An 18362-nucleotide genomic window follows, 5' to 3' on the forward strand; every position below is an offset into this window, starting at 1 on the left:
CTTGTTATTCAGGCTTTGGACATTAATATGACAGATATTTAATCTCCTTTTGCACATTTTGCAGTATTTTCTCCAAGGCTGAAATTAATATAACGATGATCAGAGAACTATAGTCATCCAACACTTCCCAGTTGCATATTCGTGCGCTTATATCTTCCAATACAAAGGTGATATCTAATGCCTCCTGCATCAGTTGCTACAATGAGGCTCTTCTTCCATACAGAAGCGGCTTCAACCAACGACTTGAGGTTTGAAGGCGGCAACTATGAATCGTGTGTCATATAAAGGTAAGGCAGCCAGTAATGAGACTTATTTATTTCTGGGCTGGCTACTGCTGAATTTTCAGTGCTTAGCGACGGAAAAAATAACATTTAGACTACATTTTGCAAGTATACAGGTTTTGTGTCTCCTATTCACCGTACCCTTGAGTACTTTAAATTCCGGAATTCTAAGTTCACGAGTTATTCCTCCACAGGCTCTTGGATAAGAACCACATCAAATCCCTCTGCTATTAGGAGGACCTTTAGTGCCGCCGATGCGACCTTACAATGGTTAGGTTGAAAAGAGGGTGCAGATATTAATCCGCCCCATGCCACTATGGAAATACACGTAAGCTGGGAATTGGCTTGTTGTGCGGTGCTATCGCTTGCCGCACCGATTTTACGTAAGTGAGCTCTTAGTCCTATATATCCCGTCTTGATACCAATTGCTATACTGACCTCTTTCTTAGTTCCTTTCAGTACTAGCCTCGTCTTCTCACGATCTGGATCCCCTATAGGATTTTCGCTGTCCTACCGACGGTTTCACTGTTCCACAGTGTTGCATTCGTCGCCTGTCTCGATCGACAAACTTTGGCGTTGTGTTTGATAGTACCTAACAACTGCTGAGTTGTCTCCTGATACCCTACCGCTTCTACAGACCTTCAATTTCACTTCGTTGAATCCGTAGGACACAACTCCTTCAGACTTGTTGAGGTCTGCAAGACAGTCGGAGTTTAGTACGAATAGAGCATGTCTCCGGTCACCATCAGCTTCATCCAATCTGCCAATCTTTCAGTCGGTGTTTGAAAGATTTGGATTACATTGCCTTAGTCTTCCAACTATGAATTCAGGATCTGAGGGAATCCATGGATCCAAGCATGACTTAGTTTTGTGCTGCGCCAGGCATGGTCTCACCAAACTTTTTTGGGGCGCAAAGATACATTTCATTGATACATTGAGCGTAGATCCCCGAAGGCAATTAGTCTGTATATTGAAGGATACATTTCCCGATTGTTGAACCAAAGATATTTTCCTTACCTATCTTCGCATTAAAATCTCTCAGAACGGTTTTAATATGATGATCGAGGCAGTGGTCGTATTCTCTCTCCAGATCGTCCTTTTCCTCTGTCGAGGCGTGGTCACATATAAGGCTGATGTTGAAAAATTTGACTTTTATGTGGATTGTGGCTTTCTTTTCATCAACCGGAGTAAAGCAGGGACAAGGTGTTTCAGTCTCCGACTATCCACAAATCCACAGCCAAATTCATGCCTCGTGTTATGGCAGCTATAGTATAGTTCTTACGTCATTCCCGATCCATCGCACTTCCTGTAACGCGGCAATATTTGTCTTGTATTTCTCTAATACTCTATGAAGAGTCCCGACATTCCAGGTGCAGATCTGCAAATCATGGCCTTTTTTCATTTGCGTGGTTAATCCTTATAATTTGCCAGGGCCGGGTCACCGGCTCAGTGCCCGCATGGTCGCGATCTCGTGAGCCGTTAGCCCCAAGACCCGACGTTCTCTTTCAGCCGCTCCTAACCTGGGACAGGCGTTGATGTTGGCCACCGATTATTTGAAAGCACCAATAACTCGCACTGGCATTTCGGGTATCATTGGCGCTCAGTATTTGGATAAGATGCAGTGCCTCCTTACCCCGCACTGAGACTCTTCTCTCGAAATCGCTGTCTGCCCGCAGCCGCATTTGCAGCCACTGGACGCGTAGGTAGGTAGGTTTCAGCTTAGCTTCCAGTGATAACAATGATCACCACACAAGTCGGAGCTCAAAGTTCCGGCCCGTGTGGGGCTCACCGCTATCTCGTCTCGGCAAGGATAACGGTGAGCACCAGCGGCGCCGAATCTTATATACACTCCACCATGGATCGCATGTGTGAAGTTCTTTGCACTGTTTCTGTTTAAAGGCAGATACAAAAAAAAAAATTATAATGAGATGTCAAGCAATAAATCCCGTTGATGTTTTTTATATATTTGTATAAGAAAATCCTCCTATGGGTACTCGAAGCGTCAAATCGAGGTATAAGTTGATTTGGGAGCTATATATATCAGGTTATGGATAGATTCGAGCCAAACTTGGCGTAGATGTTGATCATAGCTGAAGTCATTGTGCAAAGTTGGCTAAAACTTGCCCCCTCTAGAGTCTCCATAAGTCAAATCGTGGATCGGTTTACATAAGAGCTATATCAAGTTATGGACCAATTTGGACCATACCTGAAAAAATTGTTTAAAGTCTTTTTCAATACGCCTCGGCAAAATTGTTATCCAAATCGGATAAAAATTGCGCGCTCTACGTTCTTAAGAATTCATATATATATATATGTATATATATTTTTATATACGTATTGGGTTGCCCAAAAAGTAATTGGGGATTTTCCATATAGTCGGTGTTGACAAATTTGTTCACAGCTTGTGACTCTGTAATTGCATTCTTTCTTCCGTCAGTTATCAGCTGTTGCTTTTAGCTTGCTTTAGAAAAAAAGTGTAAAAAAAGTATATTTGATTCTAAGTTTTATTAAAAGTGCATTTACTTTATTTTAAAAAAACCGCTATTACTTTTTGGGCAAACCAATATATTTGATTCTAAGTTTTATTAAAAATGCATTTACTTTATTATATATATATATATACATATATATATATATATGTTTGCGTTCCGCCTTGTTCGGGGACACTTTGTTTGCATTGCGCGTTGTTTGGGGTCATTTGTTTGGTTTGGGGACAGGTCCCGAACTTTCTACCGGTATATCGCATTGTTTGAGGTCATTGCTTTTTTGGGGACAAAAATACAAGTTACAAAATTTCTACATAATTTTGTAGCTCTACCATTATTATGACGTATTACAATACTAGTATTCTTATATACATCCGAATTTACGCATATTTTTTTACATTTATAATTTTTGTCCAATTTGGAGAGTTGCCACTGAACTTGAATATCAGCGCCGTTGCTTGCTATAAATATGTGGTGGGCTTGGTTATTTATATTTCTGAATTACTTCATAAAACACCGCACACATATTAATAAGCGACAACAGTGAAGAAATATTTTAACTTCCATACGATAAGTCCTCATAATTATATTGTCAATCCATTTACAACATATTGAAATATTCATTGCTGACCCTATAAAGTATATTTCTACTTAATTATCGCACAAATCTTCCTAACTGCCCAGAGAAACTTACATACATATATGAAAGGTGAATCAAAATAAAAGTTCTTCAAATATTGTTTTAATTCTTTTTATACCCTCCACCATAAGATGGGGGTATACTAATTTCGTCATTCTGATTGTAACTACTCGAAATATTCGTCTAAGACCCTATAAAGTATATATATTCTTGATCGTCGTGAAATTTTATGTCGATCTAGCCATGTCCGTCCGTCCGTCCGTCTGTTTGTCGAAAGCACGCTAACTTCCGAAGGAGTAAAGCTAGCTGCTTGAAATTTTGCACAAATTCTTCTTATTAGTGTAGGTCGGTTGGTATTGTAAATGGGCCATATCGGTCCATGTTTTGATATAGCTGCCATATAAACCGATCTTGGGTCTTGACTTCCTGAGCCTCTAGAGTGCGCAATTCTTATCCGATTGGAATGAAATTTTGCACGACGTGTTTCGTTATTATATCCAACAATTTTGCCAAGTATGGTTAAAATCGGTCCATAACCTGATATAGCTGCCATATAAACCTATCTGGGGTCTTGGCTTCTTGAGCCTCTAGAGTGCGCAATTCCTATCCGATTGGAATGAAATTTTGCACGACGTGTTTTGTTATGATATCCAACAACTGTGCCAAGTATGGTTCAAATCGGTCCATAACCTTATATAGCTGTCATATAAACCGATCTTGGGCCTTGACTTCTTGAGCCTCTAGAGTGCGCAATTCTTATCCAATTTGAATGAAATTTTGCACGACGTGTTTTGTTATGATATGCAATAACTGTGCCAAGTGTGGTTCAAATCGGTCTATAACCTGATATAGCTGCCATATAAACCGATATTGGGTCTTGACTTCTTGAGCCTCTAGAGGGCGCAATTCTCATCCGACTAGACTGAAATTTTGCACATAGTGTTTTAGTATCACTTCTAACAACTCTGCTTAGTATGGTTCAATTCGGGCCATTACCTGGTATAGCTGTCATGTAAACCGATCTTGGGTCTTGACTTCTTGAGGCTCTAGAGTGCGCAATTCTTATCCGATTAGAATGAAATTTTGCACCACGTGTTTTGTTATGATATCCAACAACTGTGTCAAGTATGGGTCAAATCGGTCTATAACCTGATGTAGCTGCCATATAAACCGATCTTGGGTCTTGACTTCTTGGGCCTCTAGAGAGCGCAATTCTTATCCGATTTGCCTGAAATTTTGTACGACGGATCCTCTCATGACCATTAACATACGTGTTTATTATGGTCTGAATCGGTCTATAGCCCGATACAGATCCCATATAAATCGATCTCTCTATTTTACTTTTTGAGCCCCCAAAGGGCGCAATTCTTATTCGAATTGGCTGACATTTTACACAGGTCTCCAACATATAATTCAATTGTGGTCTAAACCGGATCATATCTTGATATCGCTCTAATAGCAGATTTTTCTTTCTTTTTTTTCTTATATCATTTTTTGCCTAAGAAGAGATGCCGGGAAAAGAACTGACAAATGCGCTCCATGGTGGAGGGTATATAAGATTCGGCCCGGCCGAACTTAGCACGCTTTTACTTGTTTTATTTAGAATACAATATCCCAGTTTCTTTCCTTGCCGTTTTACAAAGACAACGGGTAAATGGCGAAATTTGTGTCTTAAATCTTCGCAACTGCAGTCTTAAGTGGGTACAAGAGTTAAAATATATATTTTGGAGCTATATAAAAATCTGGACCATTTTGATGAAATTTTGCACTCCTATTACGACGTCTAATAATGCAGATAGGTATTGATACAAAATTGTGACAACAACAGCCTTAAAACACCAAATCGGATGAAATATATATCAAGGATCTATATCTAAATTCGGTGCGGATTTAAAGACCTTTTGAACACTTATTGGAACATCAAAAATAAAATTTCGAGCAAAATTTTGTAAAGATCGGACAACTACTTTGGCTACCATAGCTATATATAAATTTGGTCCGATTTTAATGAAATTATTCACACGTATTAAAACGTCAACCAAGACACCTCATGCTAAGTGTTATAAAGATTGGACCAAAATTAAGGCTACTATAGCCTTAAAAGTCCAAATCGGATGCAAGATATATATGGGAGCTATATGTTAATCTGGTACTTTGTTAATAAAATTTTGCACACATATTAAGACATCAAATAAAACACCTCATGATAAGTTTTGTAAACATCCGGCCAAAATTATGACTAAAGCAGCCAAATAGGATGAAGGATATGTATGGGAGCTATAGTCAAATCTGATACGATTTTTATGAAATTTTGCATATACATATAGGGAAATGAATCAAAACACCTCATGCGAAATTTTCTAAAGATCGGACAACAGTTGTGGCTTCTACAGCCTTAATAGGCTTAATTGGATGAAATATATATATGAGAACTATATGTAAATCTGATCTGAATTTGATAAAATTTTGTATACATATTAAGGCATTAAGTAAAACACATCATGCAAAATTTTATAAACATCGGATCAAAATTGTGGCTACTGAAGCCTAAAAAACTTAATCATATGAATGATATATATGGGATCTATATGTAAATCAGATCCGATTTTTATGAAATTTTACACGCATTTTGGGACATGAATCAAAACACCTCATGCTAAGCTTTGTAAAGATCGGACAACAATTGTGGTTTCTACAGCCTTAATAGGCTAAATCGGATGAAAGATATAAAAATTTGCACACATTTAAGGCATCAAATAAAATATATCATGGTAAATTTTATAAAGATCGGACCAAAATTGTAGCTACTACAGCCTAAAAATGGCTTAATCGGATGAATGATATTTATGGGAGCTATTGTATATGTTAATCTGAACCGGTTTTATTGAAATTTTGCACACATATTGGGACATCAAAACTTTGCAAAGATCAAACAACAATAGCGGTTTCGACAGCCGGTGACAGCATGTTAAGAAAAATATTGCGGTAAATAATAACAATAATATATATGTAAGTCCATACTCTTTCGAAAAACATGCGCGATGTTGTTTAGAATGCAATTTACTTATATTATATACTAGCCAAACCGGGCCCGCTCCGCTGCGCCTTCTTTAACTCTCTAATATTTTTTTTGGATGTGGATATCGAATTCGTGCCATTGTAACCCATGACGCCGAACGCGTTCGAATCCTGGCGAGAACATTGGACAAAGAGGACTTCATCCCCACTTAATGTTGGCTACATTTGCGCGGTATAATGCCATGCACTGTCATTTAAAAAATGTTCTGTCATATTCGTAATATACTCCTTAATACCTATCATTTGAGTCCAATATGACCATGGTCGGCTAATATGCCCATTTGGTTGAATTTGGGGGTGGGCGACCTCCCATTACTTGGACCTAATGTTTTATGCCATATTTGTAATCTACTGCCTAATACGTTTCGTTTGAGTCCCATATTGACATTAAATTCGAATATATCTATTTAGAGGAGTTTTGGGGTTAGGGGGGCCCTGCTGAGTACTTTGACCCAAATTTTAATACCACATACCCTTATTATGCCCATCGGACCACTTTCTGATATGGGTGGCGTTTTTGGGGTAAGGGTGAGTGTCCGCCTCCACCCGAGATCTAAAAATTATAAAGCCTATGTTTCCTTCCAGACAAACATTTACAATTTATGAAAATTTTAAGAAAATCGGTTCAGTCAAGTATCATATAGCCATAATTGGTCTAAAGGCGTTTTTGAGGGGTGGCGTGACCATCTATATTTCGATCTGATTTTGTATGCCACATTGGAAATCTACTCCCGAATACCTTCCATTTGAGCCCCATATTGAAATGAACGTCCAATATATCTGTTTTGGGCTTGGGGCTGCCCGAAGGGTACTTAGACTCAAATTTTAATACCATATTCGTATTCTACTCTCCAATACAATTCATTTGATACCTATGTTGTCCCGATCAGCCCACTTTTGATTTTGGTTTGTATTTTTGGCTTAAGGGGGAGAGTCCGTCCCCATTGTGATACCGAAAAATTATATAGCCTGTTTCCTTCCTGACTAAACTACACAATTTTCGAAAAAATCGGTTCTGCCGTTTTTCAGTCTATACGGAACAAACAAACCAAGTCCCATATATCCGTAATTGGCTAATGTTCCTATTTTGGGCGGTTTTGTGGGGGTGGGGTGACCCCCTATACTACCACATGAACTTGTATGCCAGATTCGTTATCTACTCCCGCATACTTTTCATTTGATACCCATATTGTCCTTATCGGTCGACTTTTGATTTTGGGTGGTGTTTTTGGGGTAACGGTGGAGGGTTCGCTCCTTCCGTTATCAATAAATTATAAAACCTATTCCTACTCCCTGACCATATTCGTAATCTACACCCAAAAACCTTTCATTTGAGTCCCATATAGTCATTATCGTCAAATTAACATATTTTAAGGGGTTTTGGGACTGGGGCGGCCCCCCAGGTACTTGGACCCAAATTTTATTATGAAATTCCTACCCTACTCTTGAATACCTTTCATTTGAATCCCATATTGTCCCGATCGGTCCACTTTTATTTTTGGGTAGTACTTTTGTGGTAAGGGTCCGTCCCCCTCCCGATATCAAAAATTATGTAGCCTAAGTTTTCTTCCAGACCAACCTACACTATCTGTGAAAATTTCAAGGTAATCGGTTCAGCCATTTTTGAGTTTAGTCTATACGTAACAAACAAACAAAACGACAAACAAACAAACACAAATTGAATTTTATATTGTATATAAGATTGATCGTTTTCGTCAAATTCGACTTATGAAAAACCAAAAAACCAAACGAATTTTCGTCTTCTTTTCGACAACCATAATACCATTGTGAAAAATTTCGACATTGGACTACGCCATCGCCAACCGGAATAAAGGGGATTAAATAAATTGCTCTTGTGCATTTAAATGCTTTGCTAAAGAAAAGCCCACATTTGTTGTTGTTGTACCAGTATGTTGTGTTCTATCTTTCGTTTGTTTGATTCTGTTGAATATCCAGACCCAGGAACTCTGCGACTTAGGTGGGGTGTGTCCAGAGTGATCAGGTTCTGAGTCGAGTGGACCGGCTAGGCAGTTAAACAGTTGACCCGTGCCGTGTGTTCCCAGGCATCAATCTTTGCTCTGTAGGAGTTGATGCGGCTACATATCTGGTTTGCCGGGGAAGGTCAATTTCTCAGGTGCAACCGGTGGCCGTCTTTCTCCAAGAACAAAATTCACCCGGTGTTCGCCGCATAGAGGCTTCTGAACGTTGGATAACTATGTATAGCTTAGATAGCATTTAGTTATGTCCTCATGATTGACAATGGGGATTTATTCCATAATAAACATTTCGCTCTTGTATCGACTGAAGATAACTTAAATTTAATTATTTACCCAAGGCAACTAGGAAAAAACCCCAAAAAAAAAACTAAGAACGTATAAAACATTGTTGATGTCAAGTGTATTTAGCGCAAACAGCAGCAACAATAAATTTGTTGTTACAGCCTTAATGATCATGCCATAAAAATCAATGACACCCCATAGAGAGGAAGGTACCCGTGTGGCAGCTACTCTTACTCTTGACCATTAAAGTAGTGGGGATTTCCATTAGCCTTGCGGATCATGCCCATACGATCACCATCCCTCAACTCATCCAATTAAATTCGAATTCGGGTATGGAAGCGCAATCTATCGTTGACATTATAATAATCACCCAAAGATGAAATAAAAGGCGTGTTGCTTGTATTGCCCAAAGAAAGACCACACAGACCCGACGTTAAAATCGCAGAATTGGCCAATCATAAAGCGGTATCGGCAAACACGCCCCCATTTAGAGTAATGAGCTGGTGACGATAATATCAACATCAATGTTTTGCGAAATTTGCTGGAAATGTTAAGGCATTCCTCTTGAAAGCCCTGAAACAAGCAGATAAATAGAGGCTTTGATATTTCGTCTTGGCTCACAACACTCACCACACCACAAACTCCAACACAGCCACTGCTGGTCACTCCATCTGTGGGAAACTTAAACACAGCGCCCATATAAATCACTGAAAGCCCACAAAGACTTAGACGTATTCAATGCCGTCACACTTTGTGATTCGCCATTACCATAAAACTCCCAATTCATTTTTGAACGCACGCATGATACCCACACGGTCATTAATATTGACCTCAGTCACTATTTTGTACCTAAAATAAAATAAATGAAACTAATGTATGATATGAAATACATTTTTAAACTTACCTTATTTACAGACCTAAGGCCGCCTTTTTGTATGTTTTAAAAATGCAATTCAATTTTTTGTTGGAACCGATAATTTTACGATCGATTAGATTTAAGCAGTGTTTACATGGCACATCATGATCTCACGAATTCATCGTGTGTACGTGTTGATTACAGATTTTGCCCAAAACGGTACATCGATTTTTTCTTTCCTTGAAATTTATGGCATAACTGAGTGTGGTCATTGTAAGAGTATTGGTGAAAAACAAAGGTGCATGCGTCACATGTACACATGGCGTCTATCGATTACCGTTTAAACAGAAATCTGTAATCGTTGACAGATATTGAAAAACACGTTCTTTGGAAAATAATGACACGTTTACATGGCACATCTTACTCATAGTGTGTACGTGTTAATTACTTGGCTGGTTCACTAACTTGGTACCACTGAAAGTGAGCGATTTTCGTTCGCCCTTGTGTCAAACCATCTTATTTTATGAAGGAAAAACAGATGCTGGAGTGAGTGACTCGACTTACCTAAGTAAAAAGGCATTAAGTACGGACGGGCCGAATTTCTATACCCACCACCTCGGGTATATGTAAACCCCCATTCGTCACAATCCGATGAAAATTTGATAACTTATACACCCAACTTCGGCACGGACATCGAGTGGTCTAATAAATATAAGTCACTGTTCAATTTAATAAAACAAAATATTGGTCTTTTTGGCAGCTATATCCAAATATAAACCGATCTGAAGCATATAGGACACAGATGTCGAAAAGCCGAACATAAGTCACTGCGTCAAATTTCAATGAAATCGGATAATAATGCGCTTTTTCTAGGGCCAAGCCTTAAAAACGAGAGATCGTTCTATTTAGCACCAATAACCAAATCTGGATCGAACTGGACCAAATTAAACAAGGATATAATAATTATCTTATTTTAATATAACTCCATTACTTTATCCGTAGTTATATCTTAATAGGGGCTTGTCTCGATCAAATTTTATTCAGGTCCCGAGAACTCATGTACCAGTAACATTTTTAGATAATAAATCCCCTTTTTATGGGATTAAGACCCTAAATTGGAGGATCAGACTTTATGACTTTTTGGGCAACCCAATATATCTTTATAGTAATATCTGACTTATATTTGAGTCGGTTGTCGGGAGGCTTAAAACATAAAGCTTTTATGGGCTTCAGACCCTTTATCGGCAGATGGGTCTTTATGGTAGCTATATCGAAATATAGTCCATTCTGAACCATATAAAGGTCAAATATCGGGAGGCTCAAAACAACTCGCAGTTTCAAATTTCATCGAAATCAGGCAATAAATAAAGCTTTTATGGGCTTCAGACCCCTTATCGGCAGATCGGTTTATATGCCTATATCTAAATACAGTCCGATCTGAATCATATTTGGGTCGGAAGTTGGCAGGACTAAAACAAATTTCAGCGAAATCGGATAAAAAATGCATTTATGGTCATTAGAACCTTTATCAGCAGATCGGTTTATATAACAGCTATATCTAAATATGGTCCAATTTGGCCCGTTCACGAACCAGCGTGCATCAAAAGACGTATGTATCTGTGCCAAATTTCAGCTCAATATCTCAGTTTTTTAAGGCTGTAGACTGTAGAACAGACGGACGGACAGACACACGGACATCGTTAAATCGTATTACAATTTTACGACGATCATATATTTTGGATCGTCGTAAAATTGTAATACGTAATAAAATTGTATACTTTTGTGGATCGGAAAGTGATATTTCGATGTGTTGCAAACGGAACGACTATATGAATGTACCCCCTATCCTAAGTTCTCATTTTATAATTTTATTTGGCATAGAACTTGTTTTTCGATATTTGTCAATTTATGAATACACATTTCTGTGTAAACGGTAATCGATAGACGCCATTCATCGAAAAAATCAAAATGGTTTTGATTTTTAGCCATGGCTGATAGTTATGAGTACAAGTGACGTAACAAAGCCCTGCATAAAACCAATCATCATCATCATTGGTGACTGTGTTCGTGAACACTGAACCCACATGATGTTGTATTTCAAGACTACTGAAGTGCGAGACACTGAAGATACAAAATATGAGTACGATCATGATGTGCCATGTAAACTCAGCTTTACAATGAGCACGCTTCATGATGTGCCATGTAAACTGGCCTAAATACCGAAAAATCTTCCGGCTGATAAGAAGTTGCTTTGTCATGCGTGGTATGCTGAAATGCTTGAACGTATTTTCGATTATTTTTACTGAAAAATAGTCATCGATTATCAATTTATTTGATAATTGCTGCATCATAACGGTTCTTCTAAAAAGTGTAGGGCACAAGTGCTAGTGTGCGTAATATTTCCAACTTCATGAGCATATGTAAATATATATTTACATATATGTTCTTATGGCACATTATGCTGAGTTTACATTGCACATCTGATATATGGTTATTGTAATAATGTTGGTGAAAACAAAGGTGTATTCGTCATATGTACATTCATTTGTTTTTTTTTTTTTCGATGAATGACGTTTATCCATTGTCGTTTAAAAAGAAATATGTTATTAATTGACAGATATTGAAAAACACGTTCTGTGACAAAATAGGTTAAGAAATGAGAAGTAAAGTATGAAAAATTTAATAAAATCAAAGAAAAGAAAAAAAAATCGATGTACCGTTTTAGGCAAAAGCTGCAATCAACACGTACACACAATAAGTACAATTATGATGTGCCATGTAAACTCTGCTTTAAGTATAGGAAATTACAATAAATAAAATCATGGATAATAAAAAATCGATGTATTGTTTTTGGCAACAGCTGTGGTCAACACAGGTTAGGTCACTTGCGAAAACATATAGTGGATAGGCCCCGTGAACATCATTAAGGACGTCAAACCAGCCGATTGAAAGTGTCATCAAATAGGAGAAAACGTAAACTAAGAATGAATTTAAAAACAGAACAAGATGACATGCGCAAAGCTGCCAAACTTAAAAAACTGCCAAAACAGGAAGTCGGTTGATAGCTTGGCTTGACCTTAAGCAGAGTTTACATGGCACATCATGATCGCATGTACGTGTTGGTTACAGTTTTTGTCTAAGCGTTGGTATTCTGTTCTTCTTTCGGAATAGCCGCTGATTTTTTCAATTGTTTCGCGAGTGAAGTTTGCCAGCAATTCAATGTTTTTGTTTCCATAACAAAACACGTTTCTTTATCTGCACTTATTGTTTTCTCAATTTTATATACTTTTTCCCACATAAATAAACAAAAAGAAACCACTGAAACCGATAAAACAAACAAAAATGACGCCGGCAATAGTTTTAAATGTTGCCACTGTAGTAGTTTTTGCCATTTTCCTCGCTATAAGCAGAGTACTACTTTTCTTTTGACAGCATTCCTCCTGAAAAGCTGAACAGAATACTCAGCTTAAAACGGTTCAACGATATTTTCTTTTCTTTGATTTTATTTAATTTTCCATACTTTATTTCTTATTTCTTAAACTTATTTGTCACAGAACATGTTTTTCAATACCTGTCAAATAATGATGACACATTTCTTTGAAAACGGTAATCGATAGACGTCATTCATAGAAAAAACTCAAATGATTTTGATTTTTCTGCCATGACTGTTCGTTATGTGTACATGTGACGAATACACCTTTGTCTTCACCAATATTATTACAATGATCATACATCACATGTGCCATGTAAACTCAACATTATTCAGTGAATCCTATAGTCATCACGTACAAAATATGAGTACGATCATGATGTGGCATATAAACTCTGCTTTAAGTATAGGAAATTGCAATAAATAAAATCATGGATAGTAAAAAACCAATGTATCGTTTTTGGCAACAGCTGTGGTCAACACAGGTTAGGTCACTTGCGAAAACATACATATAGTGGATAGGCCCCGTGAACATCATTAAGGACGTCAAACCAGCCGATTAAAAGTGTCATCAAATAGGAGAAAACGTAAACTAAGAGTGAATGTAAAAAGAGAACAAGATGACATGCGCAAAGCTGCCAAACTTAAAAAACTGCCAAAAATTTAAAAATAATAGGAAGTCGGTTGATAGCTTGGCTTGACCTTAAGCAGAGTTTACATGGCACATCATGATCGCGTGTACGTGTTGGTTACAGTTTTTGTCTAAGGGTTGGTATTCTATTCTTCTTACGGAATAGCCGCTGATTTTTTCAATTGTTTCGCGAGCGAAGTTTGCCAACAAATCAATGTTTTTGTTTCCATAACAAAACACGTTTCTTTATCTGCACTTATTGTTTTCTCAATTTTATATACCTTTTCCCACATATAAAGGGTGATTTTTTTGAGGTTAGGATTTTCATGCATTAGTATTTGACAGATCACGTGGGATTTCAGACATGGTGTCAAAGAGAAAGATGCTCAGTATGCTTTGACATTTCATCATGAATAGACTTACTAACGAGCAACGCTTGCAAATCATTGAATTTTATTACCAAAATCAGTGTTCGGTTCGAAATGTTCGAAATCCGGGCCGAATCTTATATACCCTCCACCATGGATCGCATATGTCGAGTTCTTTTCCCGGCATCTCTTCTTAGGAAAAAAAGGATATAAGAAAAGATTTGCTCTGCTATTAGAGCGATATTAAGATATGGTCCGGTTTGGACCACAATTAAATTATATGTTGGAGACCTGTGTAAAATGTCAGCCAATTCGAATAAGAATTGCGCCCTTTGTGGGCTCAAGAAGTAAAATAGAGAAATTGATTTATATGGGAGCTATATCAGGCTATAAACCGATTCAGACCATAATAAACACGTACGTTAGTGGTCATGAGAGAATTCGTCGTACAAAATTTCAGGCAAATCGGATAATAATTGCGACCTCTAGAGGCTCAAGAAGTCAAGATCCCAGATCGGTTTATATGGCAGCTATATCAGGTTATGAACCGATTTGAACCATATTGGGCACAGTTGTTAGATATCATAACAAAATATTACGTGCCAAAATTCATTCAAATTGGATAAGAATTGCGCCTTCTAGAGGCTCCAGAAGTCAAGACCCAAGATCGGTTTATATGACAGCTATATAAGGTTATGGACCGAATTGAACCATACTTGGCACAGTTGTTGGATATCGTAACAAAACACGTCGTGCAAAATTTCATTCCAATCGGATAAGAATTGCGCACTCTAGCGGCTCAAGAAGTCAAGACCCAAGATCGGTTTATATGGCAGCTATATCAGGTTAAGGACCGATTTGAACCATACTTGGCACAGTTGTTAAATATAATAACAAAACACGTCGTGCAAAATTTCATTCCAATCGGATAAGAATTGCGCACTCTAGAGGCTCAAGAAGTCAAGACCATAGATCGGTTTATATGGCAGCTATATCAAAACATGGACCGATATGGCCCATTTACAATACCAACCGACCTACACTAATAAGAAGTATTTGTGCAAAATTTCAAGCGGCTAGCTTTACTCCTTCGGAAGTTAGCGTGCTTTCGACAGACAGACGGACGGACGGACAGACGCACGGACATGGCTAGATCGACATAAAATTTCACGACGATCAAGAATATATATACTTTATGGGGTCTCAGACGAATATTTCGAGTAGTTACAATCAGAATGACGAAATTAGTATACCCCCCATCTTATGGTGGAGGGTATAAAAAAGAAACCACTGAAACCAATAAAACAAACAAAAATGACGCCGGCAATAGTTTTAAGTGTTGCCACTGTAGTAGTTTTTTGCCATTTTCCTCGCTATAAGCAGAGTACTTTATTCCTTATTTCTTAACCTTATTTGTCACAGAACATGTTTTTCAATACCTGTCAAATAATGATGACACATTTCTTTGAAAACGGTAATCGATAGACGTCATTCATAGAAAAAATGATTTTGATTTTTCTGCCATGACTGTTCGTTATGTGTACATGTGACGAATACACCTTTGTCTTCACCAGTATTATTACAATGATCATACATCACATGTGCCATGTAAACTCAACATTATTCAGTGAATCCTGTAGTCATCACGTACAAAATATGAGTACGATCATGATGAGCCATGTAAACTCAGCTTTACAATGACCACGCTTCATGATGTGCCATGTAAACTTGCCTAAATACCGAAAAATCTTCCGGCTGATAAGAAGTTGCTTTATCATGCGTGGTATGCTGAAATGCTTGAACGTATTTTCGATTATTTTTACTTAAAAATAGTCATCGATTATCAGTTTATTTGATAATCGCTGCATCATAACGGTTCTTCTAAAAAGTGTTGGGCACAAGTGCTAGTGTGCGTAATATTTCCAACTTCATGAGCATATGTACATATATGTTCTTGTCCACGGACTCAAATGTGTTAAAAGTGTGTGTATTTGCCCGCCATTGGACTAAAAATCCGTTTACAGATTCTATTTATTTGGTGAAACAACATTTTTGAGTGCTGTGGTTTGCTACTATTTTTTTAAATTGGAAGTTGCGGTTGACGTAAAGTTGCAGAGAAAAAGGTAAGTTAAATGTAAATTCTGGTGCTCTATTTACAATTTTATTTTCTTGGTAGATGTATTCCCTCGTGCGGATTGCAGAAAGTATGCAGATTCTGGAGTCCAAGAATTTACAGTGGACAGGACGCTACACAGCTCTCTACAGAGAGAAAGGCACTCAGGCGTTGGCTTTCGTAATAGCCAAAAGCGGTAAGCCTAAATTTTTTTTTAGAAATTTTGTTGAAAGAGATGTTTTTATACCCACCACCGACGGATGGGGGTATATTCATTTTGTCATTCCGTTTGCAACACATCGAAATATTCATTTCCGACCCTATAAAGTATATATATTCTTGATCAGCGTAAAAGTCTAAGACGATCTAGACTGTCCGTCTGTCTGTTGAAATCACGCTACAGTCTTCAAAAATAGAGATATAAAGCTGAAACTTTGCACAGATTCTTTTTTTGTTCATAAGCAGGTTTAGTTCGAAGATGGGCTATATAGGACTATATCTTGATATAGCCCCCATATAGACCGATCCGCCGATTTTGGGTCTTAGGCCAATAAAAGCCACATTTATTATCCGATTTTGCTGAAATTTTGGACAGTGAGTTATGTTAGGCCTTTCGACATCGTTCGTCAATTTAGCCCAGATCTGTCCAGATTTGGATATAGCTGCCATATAGACCGATCCTCCGATTTAGGGTCTTAGGTCAATAAAAGCCACATTTATTATCCGATTTTGCTGAATTTTGGGACAGTGAGTTGCCTTAAGCTCTTCAATATCCTTCGTCAGTTTGGCTCAGATCGGTTCAGATTTGGATATAGCTGCCATATAGACCGATCCTCCGATTTAGGGTCTTAGGCCCATAAAAGCTACATTTATTATTCGATTTTGCTGAAATTTGGGACAGTGAGTTATGTTAGGCCCTTCGACATCCTTCGTCAATTTGGCTCAGATCGGTTAAGATTTAAATATAGCTGCCATATAGACCGATCCGCCGATTTAGGGTCTTATGCCCATAAAAGCCACATTTATTATCCGATTTTGCTGAAATTTGGGACAGTGAGTTGTGTTAGGCCCATCGACATCCTTCGTCAATTTGGCTCAGATCGGTCCAGATTTGGATATAGCTGCCACATAGACCGATCCTCCGATTTAGGGTCTTAGGCCCATAAAAGCTACATTTATTATTCGATTTTGCTGAAATTTGGGACAGTGAGTTGCCTTAAGCTCTTCAACATCCTTCGTCAGTTTGGCTTAGATCGGTTCAGATTTGGATATAGCTGCCATATAGACCGATCCTCCGATTTAGGGTCTTAGGCCCATAAAAGACGCATTTATTGTCCGACGTCGCCGAAATTTGAGACAGTGAGTTGTGTTAGGCCCCCGGATATCCTTCGTCAATTTGGCTCCGATCAGTTCAGATTTGGATATAGCTACCATATAGACCGATCTCTCGGTTTTAGGTTTTAGGGCCATAAAAAGGCCATTTATTGTCCGATGTCGCCGCAATTTGGGACAGTGAGTTGTGTTAGGCCCTTCGACATCCTTCGTCAATTTGGCCCAGATCTGTCCAGATATGGATATAGCTGCCATATAGACCGATCTCCCGATTTAATGTTTTGGGCACATAAAAGGCGTATTTATTGTCCAATGTTGCCGAAATTTGGGACAGAATGTTAAGTTAAGCCACTTCAAATATTTCTGTAATTTGGTCTAGATCGATCAAGGTATACATATAGCTGCCATACAGACCGATATCTCGATTTAAAGTCTTGGCCCCCAAAAAGGCGCATTTATAATCCGATTTAACTGAAATTTGACACATTGACTTATGTTAGGCTTTTCAACATCCATATTGTATATGGTTCAGATTGGTTTATTTTTAGATATAGCTACTAAAAAGACCAATATTTTTGTTATACACATTTGAACAATGACTTGTATCTATTAGTATTTGGTCCAAATCGGATCATATCTCGATATAACTGCTATGGAACATAACGTATGCAATTTTCACCCAAATTTGATGAAAGGTGGTTAAATATATACCCGAGGTGGTGGGTATCCAAAGTTCGGCCCGGCCGAACTTAACGCCTTTTTACTTGTTAATTTGTGAAATATTACTGTAAAGAATCCAACTGATCAACAGATTCTTTGTTCACATGACCTCACATCTATTGGTATAATTTTCGAAATGTGGTTGAGC

At 38.0% G+C, this 18362-nt stretch overlaps 1 protein-coding gene and 1 long non-coding RNA gene across 3 annotated transcripts in view; both read right to left on the minus strand.

The window, feature by feature from the left end:
- LOC106083357 (uncharacterized) overlaps positions 1-18362 on the minus strand; it is a 303300-nt gene that overhangs the window by 78356 nt on the left and 206582 nt on the right. The window lies entirely within an intron of this gene.
- Positions 8859-10020, minus strand: LOC131998059 (uncharacterized). The gene is made up of 3 exons (XR_009398518.1): positions 9669-10020; positions 9395-9613; positions 8859-9337 (listed from the first exon to the last, which is right to left on the minus strand). It is a non-coding gene; the product is annotated as an uncharacterized LOC131998059 (long non-coding RNA).

Source organism: Stomoxys calcitrans, chromosome 5 (assembly GCF_963082655.1).
Source record: "Stomoxys calcitrans chromosome 5, idStoCalc2.1, whole genome shotgun sequence".
Lineage (NCBI taxonomy): Eukaryota > Metazoa > Arthropoda > Insecta > Diptera > Muscidae > Stomoxys > Stomoxys calcitrans.